General features: G+C 41.6%; 1 pseudogene; it reads left to right on the top strand.

The window, feature by feature from the left end:
• Window positions 1-3,651: 3,651 nt before the first annotated feature.
• Window positions 3,652-5,048, top strand: LOC127675236 (serine/threonine-protein kinase 38-like; annotated as a pseudogene).
• Window positions 5,049-27,620: the final 22,572 nt, after the last annotated feature.

Raw genomic sequence — 27,620 nt, 5'->3', positions numbered from 1 at the left:
CACAGAGGAAGCTGTAAGGCCAAACACTTGTTAAAGCTCATTCTTTTAAAGGTTTCATGAGCTCCCCAAGAGACTGTCACAAATGCCCAACACCAGGAGGACCAGGCAGAGCCTTCATCCTTAAAATGGCCTGAGCCAACTGTGTTAAGGGTCTTGTTTCCAAAAATATTTTCTACCAACCTCACGAGTATGTCTCTATCGCATAAACTTTATGTGAAGTCTAAATGTTATGCATATGCTTGTGGTGAGAAGGTAAGAATAAGTTATGGGGGAAAAAAAGAAACCTAAAAACTAAATTAGCATGGGAATAACGAAGTTTAAAAAATAAGTCTGACACTCTAAAATTTAATTCAAAGGAAAAAAATATCCACAGTAAACATGTTTACACCCTCCTTTCCTCCCTCCCTTCACAGGATACTGCCTGGCACTACACCTTTCTCCTGCAGCCAGAGGAATCTTTGTTCTTCCCCTGTGTCATGGGGCATGAGGGACTTTACAGAGCATCCTGACAGTGAAGCACAAGTCACCGTGAGCCAGGCTTGAGTACGAACAAAGCATGCACTCTGAGCTGGACCAGTCTTGACCCAGGTAACCTACACACTACACAGTAGTCATCACCATGAAACTGACCACGTGGTCATTTCTTGGGTTTTTCTGTAATATCATTCTTTCCCTTCACAAGCAAATATGGCTCTCCTAGGTAAGCATTTCAGGAGAGATGATCCAGGCTAGCATACCACTGTGAATGCTGACAATTTCTGATTAACTTAGCACCAAATCTGTAATCCCCATTCCCTTAATCCAAGTCCATCTACAGTTTAAGAGTCACATTTCACATTGCATTTGTGTTAACGCTTTTTCATTTTCTCATGATAGTTTTCCTATGTTGATATTCAGATATACGTCAGATGAAATAAAGTTGTGAGATATTTGGTGATTTCCACACAGCATTCTCATGATGAAGGATTAGATGGGTTTAAGTCAGAATTATGTCCACAGAAGTCTTTTCCATGTAGTTAGTTTCTCACACAGAAAATAACTCTTATGCATGGCTCTTTCTGGACAGTGAATTAAATGAAGAGACCTCACAATAGAAAAGAGCATTACCTGTAGCCATTTGATTAATATACAGATTTACAGTCAATGAGATGAGACACTACAGAAGAGAGGCATAAACAATGTACTAATTAAACACAAAACAGCAGAAAATGAGTTCCACACACAGGAAGTTGCTAGCGTCTACCCTTAAGGACCTGAAGTGATGAGATGGGCAACTGCATTTAGAATGGAGCATGCTTCTTCCCTTCCACATGCGCAATGTTTGATGCTGGTGCACATACTTACATACACATGCATAACACTGCGTATCTGTGATGATAAACTGGTGTGATACTCAGCCAAGTCTTAAAGGCAGATTTCAAAGGACAGTGTGCTAGGACTGTGAAACCATATATCAAATTAGTAACACCCTAACTTCAGAATTCCATTTATTAAAAAGCACCTCTTGGTAATAAAAGCAAAACAAACAAACAAACAAACAACAACAAAAACCCAATTATTTCTATATCATTTCCTGCAAAGCTTCTGTAAGGCAAAGGACACTGTCAATAGGACAAAAAAGCAACCATGAGATTGGGAAAAGATCTTTACCAATCCTACATTCAATAGAGGGATAATATCCAAAATATACAAAGAACTCAAGAAGTTAGACTCCAGAGAACTAAATAACCCTTCTAAAAATAGGGTACAGATCTAAACAAAGAATTCTCAACTGAGGAATATCGAATGGGTGAGAAGCACCTAAAGAAATATTCAACATCCTTAGTAATCAAGGAATTGCAAATCAAAACAACCCTGAGATTTTACCTCACACCAGTCAGAATGGCTAAGATAAAAAACTCAGGAGACAGCAGATGTTGGAGAGGATGTGGAGAAAGAGGAACACTCCTTCAGTGTTGGTGGGATTACAAGTTGGTACAACCACTCTGGAAATCAGTCTGGCAGTTCCTCACAAAATTGGGCATAGTACTACTTGATGACCCAACTATGCCACTCCTGGGCATATACCCCAAATTTGCTTCAACATGTAACAAGGACACATGCTCCACTGTGTTCATAGGAGCCTTATTTCTAATAACCCAGCTGCAAAGAACCCAGATGTCCCTCAACAGAGAAATGGATACAGAAAATGTGGCACATTTACATAATGGAATACTACTCAGCTATTAAAAACAATGAATTCATGAAATTCTTAGGTAAATGGATGGAACTAGATCATCCTGAGCGAGATAACCCAATCATAAAAGAACACACATGGTATGCACTCACTGATAAGTGGATATTAGTCCAAAAGCTCAGAATACCCAAGATACAATTCACAGACCATATAAAGCTCAAGAAGAAGGAAGAAAGGCCTCCTCTGCTCCGCTCTTGAGGGAGGCTCGCCCTCCTCCCAGGCCAAGGTTCTTGGTGCTGCCAGGCAGAACCATGTCATAGGCCTGTTCCCATGAAAACAAAAAATAATCTGTAGCACACATGAGGGGCGGCCAAAAGTAGCTAGCCAGGGGGCTGTGTGCAGACACAGCACCAGGTAGGGCAGGCGGGTGAGTGAGCAGGCGCCCAGGCACCATGGGGTAGGCAGGCATAGACTGAGTAGGGCTCCCCCAACACTGCAGCTATGGTGCCTGCCTTGCCTTTGCCTCCCTGGCCACCTGCCTGCAGCCTTGACCTGGGCCGAGCCACTGGGGAGCCCTTACAGGCTTGCTTACAGCCCAATCTTACCAAGGCATTTTCTTTTCCTTTTTATTTAATTAGATATATTCTTTATTTACATTTCAAATGTCCCCTTTCCTGGTTCCCCCTCCCCAAAAAATCCCATAAGCCATCTCCTCTTTCCAAATCAACCCTCTACCACTTCCCTGTCCTTGTATTCCTCTACACTATAGCATCAAGTCTTTTCAGGACCAAGGGCCTCTCCTCCCTTTGGTGTCTAACAAGGCCATCCTCTGCTGCCTGAGAGTTGGCTTTATCCCTCACCAGCTGTAGCACTCAAGATAAGGGGCCGTGCATATCACCTGAAAAGCACAATCCAGCTTGCCCTAGTGAGGAAGGCACATGTGAGCTAGCCCCAAGCAGGATAGCTGCCCTTGCCCCTTGCTGGGTGTATCACTGAGTGAGCTAGACAGTGTAGTGTTGTGGAGACTGCCTGGTAGTGTGGGTACAGAACAACTTAGAAGCTGACCAACTCAGCTACTGGGACACAAATCCAGAAATGTGTGTTAGTTCATCCCAACATCTACCCCAACTGTGAACTACAGGAGCATGTGAATGGAGCCAGTCCCTAACATACAAAGTTGCAGGATTCCCATGACACAGGGTAAAAATAGTATATCCAAGAAACGTCTCAGTGAAAATGCAGAACTGATAGTATAGCAGAAGCCAGGTTTCTAACAGACCAATAACTCATTGCAATAAACATTTGCAAGCAAAGATATGTGAACAAGGACCATGGTGGCTCCTCCGCGCTGCCATCTTTTCCAGCAATTGGTGGCTAGGCAGTGGGCTCCCTGTGTTTAAGTTGCTCTCAAGCCTCCTGCACTGTCCTGTCTGTGGCTGTCTCCATATCCCTCGCCTCCCCACCCCAGATCTGCCATGGCAATGACAGGGTCAACCCCATGCTCATCCATGAGTAATCATAAAAAGGAGAGGGTGTCAATGACCAAAGTAACACTGGAGACTTTTTATAGCAACCTTATCATTCAACATGAAGAACGAGAAATGAGACAAAAGAAGTTAGAAAAGGTGGTGGAAGAAGAAGGCCTGAAGGACGAAGAGAAATGGCTCAGAAGATCTGCACACTCTTGGAAGGAAACAGAATTTCTTCAATTAAAGCAAACAAGGCTTGGACTGGAAGATTTTGAGTCTTTTAAAGTCATAGGCCAAGGAGCATTTGGTGAGGTGGGGCTTGTTCAGAAGAAAGACACAGGGCATGTATACGCCATGAAAATCCTGCACAAGGCAGACATACTTGAGAAGAAGCAGGTTGGCCACATTCGTGTGGAGCTTGACATTCTAGTGGTGGCAGACAGTTTGTGGGTTGGGAAAATGTCCTATGGTTTTCAGAATAAGCTAAACCTCTACCTAATCATGAAGTTCCTCCTACCTGGAGGGGACATGATGACTTCATTGATGAAAAAAAGACATTCTGACAGAAAAGGAGACTCGGTTTTACATAGCAGAGAGAGACTGTGTTAGCCATCGATTCCATTCACCAGCTAGGATTCATCCATAGAGATATCAAGCCAGACAACCTTCTCTTGGACAGCAAGGGCCATGTGAAACTTTCCGACTTTGGCCTTTGTACAGGCCTGAAGAAAGCACATAGGACAGAATTTTATAGGAGCTTGAACCACAGCCTGCCCAGTGACTTCACTTTTCAGAACATGAATTCCAAAAGGAAAACAGAGACCTGGAAAAGAAACAGGCGCCAGCTAGCCTTCTCTACAGTGGGCACTCCTGACTACATTGCTCCAGAGGTATTCATGCAGACGGGGTACAACAAGCTCTGCGATTAGTGGTCACTAGGAGTGATCGTGTATGAGATGCTCATTGGCTACCCACCATTCTGCTCTGAGACCCCACAAGAGATGTATGGACAAGAAGGTGATGAACTGGAAGGAAACCTTGACCTTTCCCCCAGAAGTCCCTGTCTTAGAGAAAGCCAAGGGCCTGATTCTGAGGTTCTGCTGTGAATGGGGGCATATAATAGGAGCCCTTGGAGTTGAGGAAATAAAAATAATCATTTTTTGAAGGTGTTGACTGGGAACATATCAGGGAGAGAACAGCTGCCATCTCTATTGAAATCAAGAACATCAATGATACCTCAAACTTCGATGAATTTCCAGAGTCTGATATCCTTAAGCCCACAGTGACAACAAGCAATCATCCAGAGAAGGACTACAAGCACAAAAACTGGGTCTTCATCAATTACATATACAAGCACTTCGAGGGCCTGAGGCATACCTTCCTACATGAAGGGAGCAAAATAGGGCCTGTACTGGGAACCCTAAGTGGGGCAGAGTTCTCTATACAACATTGTGGTTTTCCTCTTGTGCTCTTGAAAGAACTTCCAAGAAGTTTGTAGAAGCCATTAATACATCCTAGTCAAGTCTCTGAGATGTGATTGTGAGTGGATCTTCCTCCACAGTGCACTGGGAAGCTGACAGGACAGACAAGCATTTCTCCAAAGGCAGCTGCTTGCTGCTTCTGAAGCTCCATGAGCCAGTTTGGTATGTGTTGTAAAGAGAATGTGATTCTCCCAAGTTCATCAGAATGAAGGGGAAAAACCAGTCATCCAACGTTACTGAGCTTACACACACTGAGGACCAGCCAATGCCTTTGCTGTGGTGATATGCCACCTGCCAAACCCAACAAGTATTTTTTTTCTTTATAGCTGAAAATGTTATAGTTAAAGAAATAAAGCAATAATGAAAGTCCGCATAAACAGTCAACAGTGTGGCAGAAGGAACAATCCATCTTACAGATGCCAATGGTTTCTCCCTTCCTCTCTCCTCGGCCCATGCAAGTGGCTCTGATGGAAGTTAGAAACAAAATAAGTAGGTTGGTCACCCATAGGGACTTTTGACTTGCCTACTATCAGGGGCATGAAGGCCATTGTCTTTCAGGAAGGACCAGGATCACACCTGGACCAACAGCTGTACATCACGGTATGGGAGGATCTGGCATGGTCTCCACCTGAATGGGTCCGGCCATTCCTTCCTCCTCACCATCCCGGCCCGAGGATCCTGGCTGTCTGGGAAGATGCTGCAGATGAAAAATCAAAACCACAGCCGAAAGAAGATGGAGGATGTAGCGTTTCACTGGCGCCCATCCCAAAGATTTGCCCTGAGATAGAAGGACTCCCTGAGTGGCCCACTCCCCCACCCCCACCTTACCCTTGAGTCCCGCAACCAGAAACCCAAACCTCAGCTCCACCCACCCCCCTTCTGGCTCCAGCCCCTGAAGCCAGAGAAAGGGAGGGCCCTTCTGCAGGAACGAGAAGTCCGCGAGGAGCCACCCCTGAGGGACCAGCTGACTCCACGGTGGCACTTCCCCTTAGGGCTATCGGTGCACCCCCAAACCCAAACAACCAGAACGGCTTCCGGCTTTTACAGTATTGGCCTTTCTCTTCCTCTGACCTTTATAACTGGAAAATTAATCACCTCCCTTTTTCAGATAATCCAGCAGGGCTTACAGGTCTAATAGAGTCTCTGATGTATTCACATCAGCCCACCTGGGATGATTGCCAGCAGCTTTTACAGACCTTGTTCACCACCGAGGAGAAGGAGAGGATCCTTTTTGAGGCTAGGAAGAATGTCCAGGACCATGCTGGACACCCTGTCCAGACTCCCGAGGGGATAGATGAAGGATTTTCCTTGACACGTCCTCAATAAGATTATAACATGGCACAAGGTAGAAAACAGCTATGCAATTACCGTTGGGCTCTAATGGCGAGTCTCAGAGGTGCCGCACATAGACCCACAAATTTGGCTAAGGTAAGAGAGGTCATGTAGGGGCCAACTGAACCCCCTTCAGTTTTTCTGGAGAGGCACATGGAGGCATACAGAAGGTATAACCCTTTTGACCCTACGTCTGAAGGGCAGTGAGCTTCTGTTATTATGGCTTTTATTGGGCAGTCAGCCCCTGACATTAGAAAGAAATTGCAATGGATTGAGGGACTGCAGGATTATACAATAAGAGATATGGTTAGAGAGGCTGAGAAAGTGTATCACAAAAGGAGACAGAGGAAGACAAGCAAGTACAAGAGAAGAGAGAGGAGAAAGGATGAGGATAAGAGAGAGAAGAAACAAGAGAAGACTCTGACTAGGATACTGGCCACAGTAGTAGACAGGGACAGGAGAGACAGGAACAGACAGCTAGGGAACCTGGGAGGTGGAAGATGGCAGGAGCCAAGGAGACCCAGAAGAGACCATCCCCCCTTGGAGAAAGATCAATGTGCACACTGTAGAGGAAGAGGACACTGGGCCCATGAGTGCCCCAAGAAAAGCAAGGGACAAAGGTATTGTCCCTCGAAAATGATGAAGACTAGGGGAGACGGGGCTCGGCTCCCCTCCCCAAGCCTAGGGTAACCCTACAAGTGGAGGGGACTCCCATAAATTTCTTGATCGATACAGGTGCAGAATACTCAGTACTGAAAATTCCTCTGGGTAAGGCCAAAAATGAAAAGATGCTGGTAATCAGGGTCACGGGACAGAAATCCTACACATGGACCACCTCAGCGGTAGTGGATGGGAAGTCTGTCATATGGGCCAGTAACTTGCCAGAAGCCCAAAAAACAGAGCTCATTGCCCTAACCCAGGCTTTGAGGCTGGCAGAGGGAAAAGCTGTCAATATCTACACCAACAGCTGGTACACCTTTGCAATCGCTCACATTCATGGGGCGATATACCAACAGCGTGGATTATTAACTTCCACTGAAAAAGAGATCAAGGCAGGAATCGCGATCGGCGGCTGCAGCAGCAACTGCAGCAGCGGCTGGTCCAGAGGAAGGGCCATCAGCAGTGGAACCAAGCTGACAGAGTCCAGGCAGATCCTGCGCCCACGACCACTGGCCATCGCTGGTCAGCAGGGCTGCAAGCAGCAGCAGATTTACAGCGCCTTTCACCATGCAAAAACCACTTCAGAACTCTGCCTCCCGCCAGTCAGTTATGAGAGACTGGCCTCCATCTTGGTTCTTGGACGCCAGAGAGATCAGACAGACTGAGGTACGCAAATACAACCCGAGACCAACATCGAGGGGGTCTAAGCCCGATGGGCTTTGGCCTACACCCAGGCCCTGGGCTGGTCAGGGGGCCACCGGTGTGCAAATCCAGCCAGGAGGTTGTTTGCCCGGGCCAGCACGTGCACCTGCTTGCGGGCGCCGCCGCCATTTTGCCTACAGGAAGCCAGAGAGTCCTAGCAGGTAAAACCAGCCAACAGGCTAGCCCGAGGCTGACATAGCTGGGGTCTAAGACGGTCAGGCCATGGACTGCCCCCAGGCCCTGGGCTGCTCAGTGGGCCATCTGTGTGCCAACCCAGCCAGGAGGTTGTTAGCCCAGCAGACTCTCCCAGCACTCTCAGGGAGCGTGCACACGCTGCCATCCTGGCCACCTGGCAGACTCAATTAACACTCACAGCTGAGGGGAACTTTGCTCAGACATTGGCCTGCCAGGCTTTTGCCTAGACTCAGGGCCCGAGCAGCTAGGCTAGCCTTGTGTGCACCAACCCAGTTGGGAGTTCCACTGGCCAACAGAGTGATCAGCACCCAGAAAAGGTCCCTGCAGCATACACCCTTCAGCACTCCCTGGAGGAGCAAACGGGCACCATCTGGTTCACAGACACAAACAGGGGCAAAGCACACTAGGGCTGCAAGGGCCGCAAGAGGAGGACAGCACATCAGCAATCTGCAACAGGGGAAACCCTGCCCTCCAGTGTTGCAGAAATAGCCCTAGAGCCTCTCCGGAGGCTGAAACACCAGCCAGAGACAAGACAAACGAGCTCCAGAGAACAAGATGGCAAAGGGCAAACGCAGGAACGCTACTAACAGAAATCTAGGAAATATGGCAGCATCTGAACCAAACTCTCCAACATCAGCAAGTCCTGGTTATGCCAACACACCAGAGAAACAAGATTTGGATTTAAAAATCACTGTTCATGATGCTGCTAGAAGAACACAAAAAGGACATAAATGAATCTCTTAAAGAAATACAGGGAAACATGAATAAGCTAGAAACCCGTATAATGGAAACACAAAAATCACTTAAAGAAATGCAGGAGAATAAGGCCCAAGAGATAGAAGCCAATAAAGAAGAAAGGCAAAAAAAAAAAAAAAAAAAAAAAAAAAAAAAAAAAAAAAAAAAAAAAAAAAAACTTAAAGAAATGCAGGAGAACTTGCATCAACAGGCAGAAGTCATGAAAGAGGAAACCCAAAAATCTCTTAAAGAATTACAGGAAAACACAAACGAACAAATGATGGAACTGAGCAAAACCATCCTGGATCTAAAAACTGAAGTAGAAACTACTAAGTAATCACAAAGGGAGACAACTTTGGAGATAGAAAGCCTTGAGAAAAAATCAGGGGCCATAGAAACAAAAGAATACAAGAGATGGAAAAAAGAATCTCAGATGCTGAAGATACCATAGAAACCATTGACTCATCTGTCAAAGAAAATGCAAAATCAAAAAGCTTGTATTCCAGAACATCCAGGAAATCAAGGATACAATGAGAAGACCAAACCTAAGGATTATAGGTATAGATGAGAGTGAAGATTTACAACTGAAGGGACCAGCAAATATCTTCAACAAAATTATGGAAGAAAACTTTCCCAACTTAAAGAAAGAGATGCCTATGAATATACAAGAATCCTACAGAACTCCAAACAGACTGGACCTGAGCAGAAATACCTCCCGTCACATAATAATCAAAACCCCAAATGCACTAAACAAAGAAATAATATTAAAGACAGTAAGAGAAAAAGGCCAAGTAACATATAAAGGAAGACCTATCAGAATCACACCAGACTTCTCACCAGAGACCATGAAAGCTAGAAGATCCTGGTCAGATCTCATGCAGACTCTAAGAGAACACAAATGTCAGCCAAGACTACTATACCCAGCAAAACTCTCATTCACCATAGATGGAGAAACCAAGATATTCCATGACAAAACCAAATTTACACAATATCTTTCCACAAACCCAGCTCTGCAAAGAATAATAGGAGGAAAACTCCAATACAAGGAGGGAAACTACACCGTGGAAAAAGCAAGATAGTTACCTTCCTTCATCAAACCCAAAAGAAGATAACCACTCAAATATAAAAAGAACATCAAAAATGCCAGGAAGTAATAATCACTATTCCTTAATATCTCTTAACATCAATGGTCTCAATTCCCCAATAAAAAGACATAGACTAACAGACTGGATAAGGAAACAGGACCCTACAATTTGCTGCATACAAGAGACACACCTCAGTGTCAAAGATAAAAACTACCTTAAAGTAAAAGGCTGGAAGACAATCTTACAAGCCAGTGGTCACAGGAAATGAGCAGGAGTAGCCATTCTAATATCAGATAAAATTGACTTTCAACCTAAAGTCATCAAAAGAGACACAGAAGGACACTTCTTGCTGGTCAAAGGAAAAATCCACAAAGAACTTTCAATTCTGAACATCTATGCGCCAAATGCAAGGGCACCCTCATTCGTAAAAGAAACTTTACTAAAGCTCAAAGCACACATTGCACCTAACACAATAATTGTGGGGGACTTCAACACTCCACTCTCCTCAATGGACCGATCAGGAAAACAGAAACTAAACAGAGACACAGTAAAACTAATTGAAGCTTTGGACCAATTGGATTTGACTGATATTTATAGAACATTTCACCCTAAAGCAAAAGAATATACCTTTTTCTCAGCACTTCACGGTACTTTCTCCAAAATCGACCATATAATTGGACACAAGGCAGACCTCAACAAATATAAGACGATCAAACTAATCCCATGTCTCCTATCAGATCACTATGGTGTAAGAGTGGTTTTCAATAGCAACAAAAACAACAGAAAGCCCACATACACATGGAGGCTGAATAATACTCTACTCAATGACAACTTAGCCAAAGAAGAAATAAAGAAATCAGAGACTTTTTAGAATTTAATGAAAATGAAGGAACAACATACCCAAATCTTTGGGACACAATGAAAGCAGTGCTAAGAGGAAAACTCATAGCCCTTAGTGCCTCCAAAAAGAAAATGGAGAGAGCATGCACTAGCAGCTTAACGACACACCTGAAAGTCCTGGAACAAAAAGAAGCCAATTCACCCAGGAGGAGTAGAAGACAGGAAATCATCAAACTCAGGGCTGAAATCAATCAATTGGAAACAAAGAGAACCATACAAAGAATCAACAAATCCAGGAGCTTGTTCTTTGAGAAAATCAACAAGATAGATAAACCCTTAGCCAGACTGACCAAAGGGCACAGAGAAAGTATCCAAATTAACAAACTTAGAAATGAAAAAGGGGATATAACAATGGAAACTGAGGAAATCCAAAAAATCATCAGATCCTACTACAAGAGCCTATACTCAACACAACTGGAGAATCTGGAGGAAATGGACAATTTCCTTGACAGATACCAAATACCAAAATTAAATCAGGACCAAATAGATCATCTAAACAGTCCCATAACCCCTAAAGAAATAGAAGGGGTCATAGAAAGTCTTCCAACCAAAAAAAGCACAGGACCAGATGGTTTCAGTGCAGAATTCTATCAGACATTCAAAGAAGACCTAACACCAATACTCTTCAAACTGTTCCACAAAATAGAAACAGAGGAACACTACCCAATTCCTTCTTTTTTTATTATTCGATATAATTTTTTATTTACATTTCAAATGATTCCCTTTTTCTAGCCCCCCACTCTCCAAAAGTCCCTTAAGCCCCCTTCTCTCCCCCTGTCCTCCCACCCACCCCTTCCCACTTCCCCATTCTGGTTTTGCCGAATACTGCTTCACTGAGTCTTTCAAGAACAAGGGGTCACACCTCCTTTCTTCTTGTACCTCATTGGATGTGTGGATTATGTTTTGGGTATTCCAGTTTTCTAGGTTAATATCCACTTATTAGTGAGTGCATACGATGGTTCACCTTTTGAGTCTGGGTTACCTCACTTAGTATGATGTTCTCTAGCTCCATCCATTTGCCTAAGAATTTCATGAATTCATTGTTTCTAATGGCTGAATAGTACTCCATTGTTTAGATATACCACATTTTTTGCATCCACTCTTCTGTTGAGGGATAGCTGGGTTCTTTCCAGCATCTGGCAATTATAAATAGGGCTGCTATGAACATAGGAGAGCATGTATCCTTATTACATGGTGGGGAATCCTCTGGGTATATGCCCAGGAATGGTATAGCAGGATCTTCTGGAAGTGAGGTGCCCAGTTTTCAGAGGAACCGCCAGACTGACTTCCAGAGTGGTTGTACCAATTTGCAACCCCACCAGCAGTGGAGGAGTGTTCCTCTTTCTCCACACCCTCTCCAACACCTGCTGTCTCCTGAATTTTTAATCTTAGCCATTCTGACTGGTGTAAGATGAAATCTCAGTGTTGTTTTGATATGCATTTCCCTAATGACTAATGAAGTTGAGCATTTTTTAAGATGCTTCTCCGCCATCCAAAGTTCTTCAGGTGAGAATTCTTTGTTTAACTCTGTACCCCATTTTTAATAGGGTTGTTTGGTTTTCTGGAGTCTAACTTCTTGAGTTCTTTATATATATTGGATATTAGCCCTCTATCTGATGTAGGATTGGTGAAGATCTTTTCCCAATTTGTTGGTTGCCGATTTATCCTCTTGATGGTGTCCTTTGCCTTACAGAAACTTTGTAATTTTATGAGGTCCCATTTGTCAATTCTTGATCTTAGAGCATATGCTATTGGTGTTCTGTTCAGAAACTTTCTCCCTGTACCGATGTCCTCAAGGGTCTTCCCCAGTTTCTTTTCTATTAGATTCAGAGTGTCTGGCTTTATGTGGAGGTCCTTGATCCATTTGGACTTGAGCTTAGTACAAGGAGACAAGGATGGATCAATTCGCATTCTTCTGCATGCTAACCTCCAGTTGAAACAGCACCATTTGTTGAAAAGGCTATCTTTTTTCCATTGGATGTTTTCAGCCTCTTTGTCGATGATCAAGTGGCCATAGGTGTGTGGGTTCATTTCTGTATCTTCAATCCTGTTCCATTGATCTGCCTACCTGTCACTGTACCAATACCATGCAGTTTTTAACACTATTGCTCTGTAGTATTGCTTGAGGTCAGGGATACTGATTCCCCCAGAATTTCTTTTGTTGTTACATATAGTTATAGCTATCCCGGGTTTTTTGTTATTCCAAATGAATTTGAGAATTGCTCTTTCTAAATCTATGAAGAATTGAGTTGTGATTTTGATGGGTATTGCATTGAATTTGTATATTGCTTTCGGCAAATGGCCATTTTAACTATATTAATTCTGCCGATCCATGAGCATGGCAGGTTTTTCCATTTTTTTTCTTTTTTTTTTTCATTTTTTTTATTCGATATAATTTTTTATTTACATTTCAAATGATTTCCCCTTTTCTAGCCCCCCCACTCCCCAAAAGTCCCGTAAGCCCCCTTCTCTTCCCCTGTCCTCCCACCCACCCCTTCCCACTTCCCCGTTCTGGTTTTGCCGAATACTGCTTCACTGAGTCTTTCCAGAACACGGGGCCACTCCTCCTTTCTTCTTGTACCTCATTTGATGTGTGGATTATGTTTTGGGTATTCCAGTTTTCTAGGTTAATATTCACTTATTAGTGAGTGCATACCATGATTCACCATTTTTTTTTTGAGGTCTTCTTCTATTTCCTTCTTCAGAGTCTTGAAGTTCTTGTCATACAGATCTTTCACATGTTTGGTAAGAGTCACCCCAAGTTACTTTATACTGTTTGTGGCTATTGTGAAGGGGGTCATTTCCCTAATTTCTTTCTCAGCCTGCTTATCCTTTGAGTATAGGAAGGCTACTGATTTGCTTGACTTGATTTTATAACCTGCCACTTTGCTGAAGTTGTTTATCAGCTGTAGGAGTTCTCTAGTGGAGTTTTTTGGGTCATTTAGGGAGACTATCATATCATCTGCAAATAATGATAATTTGACTTCTTCCTTTCCAATTTGTATCTCTTTGACCTCCTTATGTTGTCTAATTGCCCGAACTTGTACCTCAAGTACAATATTGAAAAGATAAGGAGAAAGGGGGCAGCCCTGTCTAGTCCCTGATTTTAGTGGGATTGCTTCAAGTATCTCTCCATTTAGTTTGATGCTGGCTACTGGTTTGCTCTCTATTGCTTTTACTATGTTTAGGAATGGGCCTTGAATTCCTGTTCTCTCTAAGACTTTAAGCATGAAAGGATGCTGAATTTTGTCAAATGCCTTTTCAGCATTCAATGAAATGACCATGTGGTTTTTTCTTTGAGTTTGTTTATGTAGTGGATTGCATTGATGTATTTCTGTATATTGTACCAATCCTGCATCCCTGGGATAAAGCCTACTTGATCATGGTGGATTATCATTTTGATGTGTTCTTGGATACGGTTGGCAAGTATTTTATTGAGTATTTTTGCATCGATGTTCATAAGGGAAATTGGTCTGAAGTTCTCTTTTTTTTTTTTCATTCTTTTTTTTATTCGATATAATTTATTTACATTTCAAATGATTTCCCCTTTTCTAGCCCCCCCCCCACTCCCCGAAAGTCCCGTAAGCCCCCTTCTCTTCCCCTGTCCTCCCTCCCACCCCTTCCCAGTTCCCCGTTCTGGTTTTGCCAAATACTGTTTCACTGAGTCTTTCCAGAACCATGAAGTTCTCTTTCTTTGTTGGATCTTTGTGTGGTTTTGGTATCAGCATAATTGTGGCTTCTAGAAGGAATTGGGTAGTGTTCCTTCTGTTTCTATTTTGTGGAATAGTTTGAAGAGTATTGGTGTTAGGTCTTCTTTGAAGGTCTGATAGAATTCTGCACTGAAGTCATCTGGTCCTGTGCTTTTTTTGGTTGGAAGTCTTTCTATGACCCCTTCTATTTCTTTAGAGGTTATGGGACTGTTTAGATGATCTATTTGGTCCTGATTTAATTTTCGTATTTGGTATCCGTCTAGGAAATTGTCCATTTCCTCCAGATTCTCCAGTTGTGTTGAGTATAGGCTTTTGTAGGAGGATCTGATGATTTTTTGAATTTCCTCACTTTCTGTTGTTATATCCCCCTTTTCATTTCTAATTTTGTTAATTTGGATACTGTCTCTGTGCCCTTTGGTTAGTCTGGCTAAGGTTTTATCTATCTTATTGATTTTCTCAAAGAACCAGCTCCTGGATTCCTTGATTCTTTGTATGGTTCTCTTTGTTTCCACTTGACTGATTTCAGCCCTGAGTTTGATGATTTCCTGTCTTCTACTCCTCCTGTGTGAATTGGCTTCTTTTTGTTCCAGGGCTTTCAGGTGTGTCATTAAGCTGCTAGTGTATGTTCTCTCCATTTTATTTTTGGAGGCACTCAGGGCTATGAGTTTTCCTCTTAGCACTGCTTTCATTGTGTCCCAAAGATTTGGGTATGTTGTTCCTTCATTTTCATTAAATTCTAAAAAGTCTCTGATTTCTTTCTTCATTTCTTCTTTGTCCAAGGTATCATTGAGTAGAGTATTGTTCAGCCTCCATGTGTATGTGGGCTTTCTGTTGTTTTTGTTGTTATTGATGACCACTCTTACTCCATAGTGATCCAATAGGAGGCCTGGGATTAAGTCGATCTTTTTATATTTGTTGAGGTCTGTCTTGTAGCCAATTATATGGTCGATTTTGGAGAAGGTACCATGAGGTGCTGAGAAAAAGGTATATTCTTTTTTTTTAAGGGTGAAATGTTCTATAAATATCAGTCAACTTCAATTGGTCCAAAGCTTCAATTAGTTTTATTGTGTCCCTGTTTAGTTTCTGTTTTCCTGATCGGTCCATTGAGGAGAGAGGAGTGTTGAAGTCACCCACAATTATTGTGTTAGGTGCAATGTGTGCTTTGAGATTTAGTAAAGTTTCTTTTACAAATGAGGGTACCCTTGCATTTGGTGCATAGATGTTCAGAATTGAAAGTTCTTCTTGGTGGATTTTTTCCTTTGACCAGCAAGAAGTGTCCTTCTGTGTCTCTTTGACGACTTTAGGTTGAAAGTCAATTTTATCTGATATTAGAATGGCTACTCCGGCTCGTTTTCTGAGACCATTGGCTTGTAAAATTGCCTTCCAGCCTTTTACTCTAAGGTAGTTTTTGTCTTTGACATTGAGGTGCTTCCTGTATGCAGCAAAATGTAGGGTCCTATTTCCTTATCCAGTCTGTTAGTCTATGTCTTTTTATTGGGGAGTTGAGTCTATTGATGTTAAGAGATATTAAGTAATAGTGATTATTACTTCCTATTATTTTCGATGTTATTTTTGTATTTGAGTGGTTATCTTCTTTGGGTTTGATGAAGGAAGGTAACTATCTTGCTTTTTCCAGGGTGTCATTTCCCTCCTTGTATTGGAGTTTTCCACTTATTATTCTTTGTAGGGCTGGGTTTGTGGGAAGATACTGTGTAAATTTGGTTTTGTCATGGAATATCTTGGTTTCTCCATCTATTGTGATTGACAGTTTTGCTGGATATAGTAGTCTTGGCTGACATTTGTCTTCTCTTAGAGTCTGCATGAAATCTGCCCAGGATCTTCTAGCTTTCATGGTCTCTGGTGAGAAGTCTGGTGTGATTCTGATAGGTCTTCCTTTATATGTTACTTGGCCTTTTTCTCTTAGTGCCTTTAATATTCTTTCTTTGTTTAGTACATTTGGTGTTTTGATTATTATGTGACGGGAAGTATTTCTGCTCAGGTCTAGTCTGTTTGGAGTTCTGTAGATTTCTTGTATATTCATGGGCATCTCTCTCTTTAAGTTGGGAAAGTTTTCTTCCATAATTTTGTTGAAGATATTTGCTGGCCCTTTCAGCTGTAAATCTTCACTCTCATCTATACCTATAATCCTTAGGTTTGTTCTTCTCATTGTGTCCTGGATTTCCTGGATGTTCTGGGATACAAACTTTTTGCATTTTGCATTTTCTTTGACTGTTGAGTCAATGGTTTCTATGGTATCTTCCGCATCTGAGATTCTTTCTTCCATCTCTTGTATTCTGTTGTTGATATTTGCATCTATGGCCCCTGATTTCTTCTCAAAGTTTTCTATCTCCAAAGTTGTCTCCCTTTGTGATTTCTTAGTTATTTCTACTTCTGATTTTAGATCCTGGTTGGTTTGCTTAGCTCCTTTACTTGCTTGTTTGTGTTTTCCTGTAATTCTTTAAGAGATTTTTGTGTTTCCTCTTTCATGACTTCTGCTGTTTGATTCACTTTCTCCTGCATTTCTTTAAGTTTGTGTGTGTGTGTGTGTGTTTCTTCTTTATTGGCTTCTATCTCTTGAGCCTTATTCTCCTAAATTTCTTCAAGTGATTTTTGTGCTTCCATTATATGGGTTTCTAGCTTATTCATGTTCCCCTGTATTTCTTTAAGAGATTCATTTATGTCCTTTTTGTGTTCTTCTAGCAGCATCATGAACAGTGATTTTAAATCCAAATCTTGTTTTTCTACTGTGTTTGTGTAACCAGGACTTGCTGATATTGGAGAGTTTGGTTCAGATGCTGCCATATTGCCTATATTTCTGTTAGTAGCATTCCTGCATTTGCCCTTTGCCATCTTGTTATTTCTAGTGTTAGTTGGTCCTGTCTCTGGCTGGTGTTTGTGCCTCCCGTGAGGCTGTAGGGCTATTTCTGCAACACTGGATGGCTGGGTTTCTCCTGTTACAGATTGCTGATGTGCTGTCCTCCTCTTGGGTGCCCTTAGAGCTCTAGTGTGCCTTGCCCCAGATTGTCTGTGTGAACCAGGTGGTACCTGTTTGTTCCTTCAGGGAGTGCTGATGGTGTATGCTGCAGGACCTTTTCCTGAGTGCTAGTCATTCTGCTGCACAGCCTATCTCCAAACAAGGTTGGTGCCCACAAGGCTAGCCTAGCTGCTGAGGCCCTGAGTCTAGGCAAAAGCCTGGCAGGCTAAGGTCCAAGCAAAGTTCCCCTCGAGCTATGACTGTTAATTGGCTCTGTCAGGTGGCCAGGATGGCTGAGTGTGCGTGTGCTCCCTGAAAGTGTAGGGAGAGTCTGCTAGGCTAACAAGCTCCTGGCCGGGTTGGCACACAGATGGCCCAAGGAGCAGCCCAGGGCCTGGGGGCAGTCCAAGGCCTGTCCAGCTTAGACCCCCGCGATGTTGGCCTCGGGTTATATTTGCGTACCTCAGTCTGTCTGATTTCTCTGGCACCGGAGATCCAAGATGGCGGAGAGTCTCTCATAACTGACTAGCTGGAGGCAGAGTTCTGATGGGATGTGCTCAGTTCTTGGGTGCAGGCAGACCCCTGGCGATTTGCACCCCCAGAGATCTAAAGCTCGGGGTGATACAGTACCTAGTGACGCTCTTCTACCCCAGCAGACTTCGAATATGGCTGCGGGGATTCTCTCCCTCTGCTGGTCTCCAGGCAGGACACAGGTCCCAGGCCTGGAGGTCTGGCAGATGAACCGCCTATGTGCTCAGTTCTTGGGTGCAGGCAGACCCCTGGTGGTTTGCACCCCCAGAGATCTAAAGCTCGGGGTGATACAGTACCTAGTGAAGTTCTTCTGCTCCGGCAGACAGCGAATATGGCCGCGGAATTCTCTCCTTCTGCTGCCCTCTAGGCAGGATACAGGCCCCATGCCCAGAAGTCTGGCAGATGAACTGCCTATCAACATGTCCACATTTTAACTATCCAACTTTTGAATAAACTGTGAAAACTTAAAAAAAAGATGTGTGAAGAAAAATGTATACTGTGTGACACACTACAGCATCCATGATGAGATTTCTTTTTCTGTTTTGTTTTCTTTTACTTTATATTTTCTTTTGAGGGAGATGTTAAAAGTTTAGAGGGAAAATATGATGGGATAGAGAGATGAGTGGCATGAAATTCAAAAGTAATCACTAAAGAGTTAAAAAATAAAAGGTGAAAGATTCATACGATCTGAAGAGAAACCAGCGTATTCTAATTCCACCTTCAATTAATTTAGAAGGAGTTTTTATATCTACCATTTTATATGTAAAATTTTCCATGAAATAGTCAATTTTAATGTGTTTGTCTATTTATTTCTTGAATTTTACCAGAAATATTTCCATGTAAATCTTCAATGTTACCTGAAAAGTTTATAATTCCACCTTCAATCAACTTAGAAATATCTTTATGCCTATCATTTTATCTGTATAATTTCCATGATAATCTTTAATTTTAACATGTTTTTCTATATATTCCTTCAATTTTATCAGAAATATTTTCCATGTAAATCTTCAAGTTTATCAGAAAATGTTTATAATTCCACTTTTAATCAACTTAGGAATACTTTTATACCTACCATTATTATAACTATATAAAATTTCCATAATAATCTTCAATTCTAACATGTGTTTCTACATTTTTCTACAATTTCATAAGAAATATTTTCCATGTAAATCTCCAATTCTATCATAAAATATTTTGATCCCATATTTCAATTAATTAAGCAATGTTTTGCTTGTCTACCACTTTACTCTTTAATTTTCCATGAAAATCGTCAATTTTAACATGTTTATCTGAAATATTTTCCATGTAAATCTTTAATTTTATCATAAAGTGTTTTTGCTTCCCTTTACTTCCCTTTTAAATAAATAAAAAGAAAAGAGAGAGAGTTAAAAAGGAAAGAATGCATCTACTGGAGAATTTAAGAAAAATGTTCATCATCTTCAGCAATCATGGAAAGGCATTATCAAACTCATAATGGATATAAGCAACAACAAAATGTAAAAAAAAAAATCAATTAAATAAGGAACAACAAAACCTGACCAATCCTGGCTAGATTATGAAGAAAAATTATCCATCATTAACTTTTTGTAAGAGTACAAATTGGTATAACCACTCTGGAAATCAGAAAATAGTGAACTCCCAGCTCAAAATAAATCTAGCATATCATAAAAGGCAGATGGAGGGAGAGAACTGGGAGGGAATCAGGGCTTCAGGATCAGGTGTGGGGAAGGACAGGAGAGATAGCCAGATGGCCATAAGAACTAAAGGAAATCTGCAACTGACAGAAATGAGGGCATGTAGGGCATCTCCAGGATGAAACAGAGACCTGGGATAAGGGATAAGGGATAAGATTCAATGGGGGTGACATTAGCTGTGACTCAGCCTTGGGGATATGGAACCTTGAAGAGGCCACCTCCTCTAACCAGGCAGAAACCCTATGGGAGCAATAGAGTTACCAACCCACCCACAAAACTTTCAATACAAAATTTGTACTGTCTTCAAGGGACATGGACAAGGAGCAGGGACAGGGGCTGGAACAGAGACTGAGGGAATGGCCAACCAATAATAACTGTCCCAACTTGAGACCCATCCCATGGGCAAGCACCAATCCCTAAAAGTATTAATGATACTGTTATGCCTGCAGACAGGAGAAAGTTGTCCTCTGAGAGGCTCTACCCAGCAGCTGACTCAGACAGATGCAGAGACCCTCAGGCAAACAGTGGATGGAGCTTGGGGACTCTTATGAAAGAACAGGGGGAAGGATTACAGACTCAGGAGGGGGTAGGAACTCTACAGGAAGACTAACAGAGTCAACTAACCTGGACCCTGAAAATTCTCAGAGACTGAACCACTAACCAAATAACATACATGGACTGGACCTAGACCTCCCCACACATATAGAGCAGATATGTGTGTAGCTTGATGTTCATATGGGCCTTGAACAACTGGAACGGGGTCTATTCCAAAAGCTGTTGCCTGTACTTGGGCTTGCTCATCTAACTGGGTTGCCTTATCTGGCCTCAGTGGGAGAGGAAGTGCCTAGCCTCATAGAGACTTGATGGACCAGGGAGGGGAGATATCCAGGGGGTGCCACCAGCTCAGAGGAGAAGGAGAGTGAAAGGTAATGAGGGAAGGATTTGGTAAGGGGGTGGAAGAGAGGTGTAGTAAGTATAATGTAAAAAGTAAATAAGTAAAAAATAAATCTAATTTTTAAAAAAGAACTTTACTTAAAGAAGTTAGGACAAAAACATCATTCAAACACTCACTGATAATTGAATATTAGCCCAGAAGCTTGGAAGACCCAAGATACAATTCACAGACCAATTGAAGCTCAAGAAGGAAGAACAAAGTATGGATACTTTGGTCCTTCTTAGAAGGGAGAACAAAACAGCCATGGGAGGAGATATGTAGACAAAGTATGGAGCAGAGACTGAAGGAAAGGCCATCCAGAGATTGTCCCATCTGGGGATCCATCCCATATACAGTCACCAAACCCAGACAATAATGTGGATGCCAACAATTCTTCTTGCTGACAGGAGCCTGATATAGCTGTCTCCTGAGAGGCTTTGCCAGTACCTGACAAATACAGAGGTGGGTTCTCCCAGCCAACCATTGAACTAAGCACAGGGTCCCCAATGGAAGAGCTAGAGAAAGGACCCAAGGAGTTAAGGGGTTTGCAGCCCCATAGGAGGAACAACATTTTGAACCACCCAGTACCTCCCAGAGCTCCCAGGGACTAAACCACCAATCAAAGAGTACACATAGAAGAACCCATAGCTCCAGATGCATATGTAGCAGAGGATGGACTTGTTGGACATCAGAGGGAGGAGAGGGCCTTGTTCCTGAGAAGGCTCGATGCCCCAGTATAGGGGAATGCCAGGACAGGGAAGTGGGAGTGGGTGGGTTAGTGAGCAAGGGGAAGAAGCAGGGGGAGGGATGGGAAAGGGTGTCTTCAGAAGGGAAACCAGAAAGGAGATAACATTTGAAATGTAAATAAAGAAAATATCTAATAAAAAACATTCATCTTTGAGCAACTCATACATACACAATTCCTTTGAAACCTCTTTATATCAGGCCCTGTCTTCATCAGACAATTCAGCCTGCCACTCACTGCTATAGCAACAAGCAAGCCTCTGCCACCTCCTTTTCTGAGACTGACTTGTCATTCAATCCATAGCTAAAACACCTGATTTTGCCTTAAAAGCAATCTGGCTTTGAAATGACTTTGCACAGAAAGTGTGGGCACAGCACTGCTGGTGATACAAATATGAGAACTTTAAAGGTAATCTTAATTACTTTAATCTCTTTAATAAGAAATCCTCCAAATTGTAGCTCAGTTGCCTGCATGCCCTCTATTGGTCAATAAAAAATAAATAATAAAAATAAAAATAAAAAAGCTAATGGAGTCTTTCAACAGGCTCTCAGACTGCCACAAGGTCTTAAAGGTAAGAAAGATAGAGACAGAAAAAGAAAAGAGAGAAACAGGCAAAGCAGAGGAAAAAGAGATAGACATACAGACAGAGAGAAAAGAAGTCCCTGATCTTTAAACACAGCTGGAGTCTTCTTCCACTAACAGAAGAAAAATCTACAAAACCTTTATAGACTCTGTTAATGTTCTATAATGACCCACAAAAAAGATAATGAAGAGTTTAGGAATATCTTTTTCCATTGACTTATGAAGATATAAATTCTGGCTAGGTCTCTAAATGTTTCACATGTAAAACTCAGGCCTTACTTTTTTAACAGACTTCCTGCTGAGATAAGTAAAGATAGATGTTAGTTTTCAAATAAACTCAAAGCTACCATGCTATTGTTACTGACTTAAAAAATGCTTTTTACTATTCCTTTGTAGAGGTAAATAATTAATAAAGAGTACTGCCCCACCAGGCCTATGCACCAAGTCCTGGAGCGTCCAGCTCAGGACACCCCCCATGTGTCCACCAAGGTGATCTTTCCCAGCTAGCTCTCACAGCATCCCCAGCTATGTTTCCTCTCTACTATAGACTCTGTAAATGGCTGGAGTTCGGTGCTCCCACCCTGCATCTAAACTCCCAGTAAAGCATGACTCTTAAACTTAGATATTTAACCAAATATCTTTATGTATATTAAACTCCCAATTTCATAATGCCAATTTACAATAATAAAGTCTTATTCCAATATTTCTAACCTCTCCAAAATACTATAAATATGTCTGAAGCCATCTGGATATCCGCGCCTCTTCTGCTCTGCTCATCTCATCCACCAAGCCCTTTCACTCTCTCTCCCTCCGCCCCTCACTTCCCTTATCTCCTCCTCCTCCTCCTCTCCCCCCTCCAATCGCTGGCCTCTCACTGCCTCAATGTGAATAGAAAGGAAATATCTTGCAACATTCCTTTATGCTCCAGTGGTAATTTCAGAAAGACTTGGATTTTAAGTGATCTTGAGTTGTATTATAAGTTTGTGAGGCCCAGCAAAAGTTCCAGTATCTTAGAATGAAAGATTCTTTAAAAATAATATTACATCACTGTATATAAGAATTATAAGTAGTAGAGAATTGTAGGAGATGTATAGGGGCATTTTTATTTTCACATTTGAAAATCAAAGTTCTGTTACGAAAGTTCACATTTGTATTTCATATTATAGAAAAGAATCTGCATAAACACATCATAAACAGTTTACACACTGTTGTTTGCTTGTTCTGAATTAACATTGACCACTCAGCCCTAATGGCACCTAGGGGGAATGAATGAGTGATATAGACAGATATTAATCAAGTACATGTCCAAACCAACAAGTCCAAGCAAATCAAATGAAGGCTATGTACAGATGATAATGAAGGCACCAACACCACAAATCTCAGGCACCTATATTGACACATTTTAACAAGTGCTCAGAGCATTGAAATCACATAAGGAAATGGATTCAACAGAGTTCTTGCACGACTGACATTTTATTTCCCTTTTTTCTTTGTAAGTGAATAAAAAGGAAAAGAAAGAAAAAGTAAGAAGTGACTGCTCCTAGCTCTGGTGGAGGAGATTTATTGTAGATATGCAGGAAAGTATAGCCAGAGGCAGGGACATCTGGGAGAGTCCAGAGTCTACAGGGTTATGTGGGGAGAGGAGGGCAGGAAGAAGGGAGAGACCAAGAGGACAGGAGAGTAAAGGGTAGGTAGAAAGACTCAGTAACCAAATAAGCTAGATTATATAAGGGAAGGACAGCTGGGGGAAGGACGGCCCAGCCCCTGGACTGGAGAGTTCAGGGTAAATGGCAAGATAACAAGTAGGAATTGAGGGTGCTAAAACATGGTGTCCAGGTCCAATTTGATAAGTTAAATAGGCACCCCAGTTAGACATTTTCCGAGATTTGAGACCTATCAGTAAGATGAGATTTAAGACAGGATTTTTTTCTCCTATGACCTTCTCCGATTGCTGATAACTGAAACAAACTTCCATTTAATATCTTTAATCTCAGCACTCAGAAAGCAGAGGTAGGTAAATCTCTGTGAGTTCGAGGCCTGCCTGGTCTAAATATATATATTCGGTCTCAAAACAAACTCAAAATATTAACTCTCTATTTCAATGGTGCTTCTCAAATTCTGATTTTCTATTTATATACTGAGACAGCTTGTGTATATGAGCAATGACTTCAGGCAGTGCACATTTAACTGGACAATAGTATGTATTTCATAATACAGAAACATTTTCAAACACTATGCTACCAAATTCTTAAAATGATACTTGTCAGAGGAGGGCTTCACCCCTAAGCATAATCGTCTGTAGTTCAACCTGTTTTCTAGAAAATGAAATTATTCCAGTCTTCTTTATGTCAGAATAAATCTCCAGTGTATGTGTGTGTGTGTGAGAGAGAGAGAGAGAAAGAGAGAGAGAGAGAGATTTCTGCATGTATGTGTGTGATTTCTGTGTGTGTGTGTGTGTGTGTGTGTGTGTGCGCGCGCGTGCATGTGCATGCAATTTGCTTTACTCATTCACATCTGGACTTTTTAGAACACAATGAAAATGAAGACACAACATACCCAAATCTATGGGACACAATGAAAGCAGTGCTAAGAGGAAAACTCATAGCCCTGAGTGCCTCCAAAAAGAAAATGGAGAGAGCATACATTACCAGCTTAATGACACACCTGAAAGCCCTGGAACAAAGAGAAGCTATTTCACCCAGAAGGAGTAGAAGGCAGGAAATCATCAAACTCAGGGCCGAAATCAATCAAGTAGAAACAAAGAGAACCATACAATGAATCAACAAAACCAGGAGCTGGTTCTTTGAGAAAATCAACAAGATAGATAAACCCTTAACCAGACTGACCAAAGGGCACAGAGAAAGTATCCAAATTAACAAACTTAGAAATGAAAAGGGAGATATAACAACTGAAACTGAGGAGATCCAAAAAATCCTCAGATCCTACTACAAGAGCCTGTACTCAACACAACTGGAGAATCTGGAGGAAATGGACAATTTCCTTGACAGATACCAAATACCAAAATTAAATCAGGACCAACTAGACCATCTAAACAGTCCCATAATGCCTAAAGAAATAGAAGAAGTCATAGAAAATCTTCCAACCAAAAAAAGCACATGACCAGATGGTTTCAGTGCACAATTCTATCAGACCTTCAAAGAAGAGTTAACACCAATACTCTTCAAACTATTCCACAAAATAGAAACAGAAGGAACACTACCCAATTCCTTCTACAAAGCCACAATTACGCTGATACCAAAACCACACAAAGATCCAACAAAGAAAGAGAACTTCAGACCAATTTCCCTTATGAACATCGATTCAAAAATACTCAATAAAATTCTTGCCAACCGAATCCAAGAACACATCAAAATGATCATCCACCATGATCAAGTTGGCTTTATCCCGGGAATGCAGGGTTGGTTCAATATATGGCAATCCATCAATGCAATCCACTACATAAACAAACTCAAAGAAAAAAACCACATGGTCATTTCATTGGATGCTGAAAAAGCATTTGACAAAATTCAGCATCCTTTCATGCTTAAAGTCTTGGAGAGAACAGGAATTCAAGGCCCTTACCTAAACATAGTAAAAGCAATATACAGCAAACCGGTAGCCAGCATCAAACTAAATGGAGAGAAACTTGAAGCAATCCCACTGAAATCAGGGACTAGACAGGGCTGCCCCCTTTCTCCTTATCTTTTCAATATTGTACTTGAGGTACTAGCTCAGGCAATTCGACAACATAAGGAGGTCAAAGGGATACAAATAAGAAAAGAAGAAGTTAAACTATCATTATTTGCAGACGACATGATAGTCTACCTAAGTGACCCAAAAAACTCCAATAGAGAGCTCCTACAGCTGATAAACAACTTCAGCAAAGTGGCAGGTTATAAAATCAACTCAAGCAAATCAGTGGCCTTCCTATACTCAAAGGATAAGCAGGCTGAGAAAGAAATTAGGGAAATGACCCCCTTCACAATAGCCACAAACAGTATAAAGTAGATATCTTGGGGTGACTCTTACCAAACATGTGAAAGATCTGTATGACAAGAACTTCAAGACTCTGAGGAAGGAAATGGAAGAAGACCTCAAAAAATGGGAAAACCTCCCTGGATGGTCAATTAGGCAGAATCATGCCTAAAAATAAAAACACTATGGTGTCTCCCCTTCCTAATTTTTCCCCCATGATCTCCCTCAGGTGTCTTCTTGGTCTACCTAAGACTTCATGTATTAAATTGAATAGGTATGGAGCGAGCATAAAAAAACTTGTCTTGCTTCTGATTTTAGTGGAATTAGTTTGAATATTTCTCCATTTAAATTGATGTTAACTTAATGTTTGGTATGAACTGCCTTTATTACGTTTAGGTATGTTTTTTGTATCCCTAATCTCTCCAGGACATTTATCATAATTGTTGGACTTGTCATCATTTCAAACACAATTCAAAACTCAAGGAAAAACTGGATTCAGCAAGTATGCACAATCAGGATTTTACTCAACCCATGCACACTGTAACCAGGATAGAGACACTCAGGTAAGCAAATAAAAGGGAAATTATCAAAATGATTGATGTGATTACCTTAAATTTCATCATGATTTTTAAAGCTTTATTTTATTTTTAATTATATGTTTGTGTTTGTGAGGGTGCTAGAATCATGGCTTTTTTTCAAGGTAATGAGCCCTTGAAACAATGGTCAATTTTAAGATATTTTGTCTTTTTTTTTTTTTTTTGAGGCTTGTATCAAAATTTTAAAATATAATTGACAAAACCAGGAAATGAGTCACAGGCTCAGAATCCCTGAGTGAAGCTTTTGGATATGTAATATTTAAATATGTGAAGATGAAGCCAAAGTTTTGATGAAGATCCCGGAGATTCCAGAAACATATGGAAAGGACTTTGAAGAAAAAGTTACTCATTGATTGGATGCAGCACAAGAGAAGGCCTATGACTGCAGCAGATGACAGGACTGCGGACATGGACAAACCAAGCAACTAGAACTTAGATGATGTCATTATTCTCTGTGGACGCTGGACATTGGATTAGGTTTTTCCATACTAGTAATATCTTTTTTTTTCTTTTTTTTTAATTTTTTTATTCGATATAATTTATTTACATTTCAAATGATTTCCCCTTTTCTAGCCCCCCACTCCCTGAAAGTCCCGTAAGCCCCCTTCTCTTCCCCTGTCCTCCCACCCACCCCTTCCCACTTCCCCGTTCTGGTTTTGTCGAATACTGCTTCACTGAGTCTTTCCAGAACCAGGGGCCACTCCTCCTTTCTTCTTGTACCTCATTTGATGTGTGGATTATGTTTTGGGTATTCCAGTTTTCTAGGTTAATATCCACTTATTAGTGAGTGCATACCATGATTCACCTTTTGAGTCTGGGTTACCTCACTTAGTATGATATTCTCTAGCTCCATCCATTTGCCTAAGAATTTCATGAATTCATTGTTTCTAATGGCTGAATAGTACTCCATTGTGTACATATACCACATTTTTTGCATCCACTCTTCTGTTGAGGGATAGCTGGGTTCTTTCCAGCATCTGGCAATTATAAATAGGGCTGCTATGAACATAGTAGAGCATGTATCCTTATTACATGGTGGGGAATCCTCTGGGTATATGCCCAGGAGTGGTATAGCAGGATCTTCTGGAAGTGAGGTACCCAGTTTTCGGAGGAACCGCCAGAATGCTTTCCAGAGTGGTTGCAC

Source organism: Apodemus sylvaticus, chromosome X (assembly GCF_947179515.1).
Source record: "Apodemus sylvaticus chromosome X, mApoSyl1.1, whole genome shotgun sequence".
NCBI lineage: Eukaryota > Metazoa > Chordata > Mammalia > Rodentia > Muridae > Apodemus > Apodemus sylvaticus.
The sequence above is the reverse complement of the archived record's forward strand: the minus strand, read 5'-3'. Positions and strand labels throughout refer to the sequence as shown.